At 33.0% G+C, this 2,011-nt stretch overlaps 1 pseudogene; it reads left to right on the top strand.

Annotated features, from left to right (window-relative positions):
* The first annotated feature begins 231 nt into the window (after window positions 1–231).
* On the top strand, window positions 232–836 carry LOC140856025 (uncharacterized; annotated as a pseudogene).
* Window positions 837–2,011: the final 1,175 nt, after the last annotated feature.

The raw sequence follows: 2,011 nt of genomic DNA, 5'->3' as shown, positions 1-2,011 counted from the left end.
TTAGCGCTATTAGAAGATAAACCTACTGCTCTTACGGATACAAGTAATGAGGAAGAGAAATCATACCATAAAGCATGGGAATGGTCTAATAAATTAAGCCTCATATTCATGTGAATGACTATTGCTAATAACATTAAGAGCACTATTCCACAAACAGAAAGTGCAAAGGAATATCTGAAGTTTGTGGAAGAACATTTTCATTCTATAGATAAGTCACTTGCTGGTACACTAATGGTAGAACTCACAATCAAGAAGTTCAATGGGTTATGGAGTATGCAAGAGCATATCATCGAAATGACTAACATTACAGCAAGGCTAAAGACTTCAGGGATGACAGTGGAAGACTCCTTCGTATAGTTCATCCTAAACTTGCTACCTCCTGAGTATGGATCTTTTCAAATTAACTATAACACTATTAAGAAAAAGTGGAATGTTAGTGAATTGTCCAGTATGCTTATTCAGGAGGAAACAAGACTGAAAAAGTAAGAAAGTCATTCGATTAACCTCATGAGTCAAGAAGCTGGTAAAGGACTCAAGATGAAAACCAACAAGTTTAAGAAGAAGAAGAAAATGCCTACTAAGATTTCTCAGGCTGATAAGAAGGAACAAAGGATAGACAAGTGTCACTTCTATAAGAAAGTAGGATACTATCAAAAAGATTGCTAGAAATGTAAGGCTTGGTTCGAAAAGATAGATAAATTCAATACTTTTGTATGTTTCGAATCAAACTTAACTAAAGTTCCTCATAATACTTGGTGGCTTGATTCTGGTGCTATTGCTCATGTATCCAATATAATGTAGGGATTCCTTATGATCCAAACCATGAATCCAACTGAGGACTTTTTGTTCATGGGAAATCATATGAAGATTCTAATTGAAGGCATAGAGACTTATCGTTTGATCTTGGATACTGGTTATCACCTAGATCTATTACAGACAGTTTATGCACCTTCAGTATCTAGGAACCTAGTTTCTCTTTCAAAACTTGATATTTTTGGGTTTAATTTTAAGTTTGAACATGGTTGTTTCAGTCTATATAAGAATACTTTTTTTATTGACTCTGGTATTCTTATTGATGATTTATATAAATTGAAAGTTGACAATCTCTTTACAGAATCCCTACTACTATTCATCACAATATTGAAACTAAGCATAGTTTGCCAAATGAGAATTCTGCTTACTTGTGGCATAAGCATTTGGGTCACATATCTCAAAAAAGATTAAGAAGATTAGTAAAGAATGAGATTCTTTAGAATCTAGATTTTACTGATCTTGATACATGTGTGGATTGCATTAAGGAAAAGCAAACCAGATGCAATAAGAAAGGTACCATATGAAGTACTCAGCTTCTTAAAATTATATACACTGATGGATGTAGACCTTTTGATGTTCTATCTTTTAGTGAAGAAAAATATTTTATCACTTTTGTCGATGATTTTTCATATTATAGCTATGTCTATTTGCTTAATGAAAAATCTCAAGCAGTGGATGCCCTTGAGGTGTATGTAAATGATGTGGAAAGGCAATTATATAAAAGAGTGAAAATCGTAAGGTTTGATAGAGATGGTGAATATTATGGAAAACATAATGAATTAGAAAAATATCCAGGTCCATTTGCAAAATTTCTCGAAAGACTTGGGATATGTGCACAATATACTATGCTAGGCACATCTCAACAAAATGGTGTAGCAAAAAGGCATAATTAGACATTAATAGATATGGTTAGGAGTATGATAAATAACTCCTCACTACTCAAATCATTATGGCTGTATGCTCTCAAAACTGCTATGTATTTACTAAACAAGATTCTTAGTAAGGCATTTTCAAAAACCCCTTTTGGGTTGTGGACTGGAAGAAAATCTAGTTTAAGGCATCTCCATGTTTGGGGTTGTCTAGAAGAAGTAAGAATTTATAATCCACATGAAAAAAAATTAGATTCTCGAATGATTAGTGGTTACTTTATCGGTTACCTAGAGAAATCTAAAGGGTATAGATTTTATTATCCAAACTA

Source organism: Elaeis guineensis, chromosome 1 (assembly GCF_000442705.2).
Source record: "Elaeis guineensis isolate ETL-2024a chromosome 1, EG11, whole genome shotgun sequence".
In the NCBI taxonomy this organism is placed as follows: domain Eukaryota; kingdom Viridiplantae; phylum Streptophyta; class Magnoliopsida; order Arecales; family Arecaceae; genus Elaeis; species Elaeis guineensis.
The sequence above is the reverse complement of the archived record's forward strand: the minus strand, read 5'-3'. Positions and strand labels throughout refer to the sequence as shown.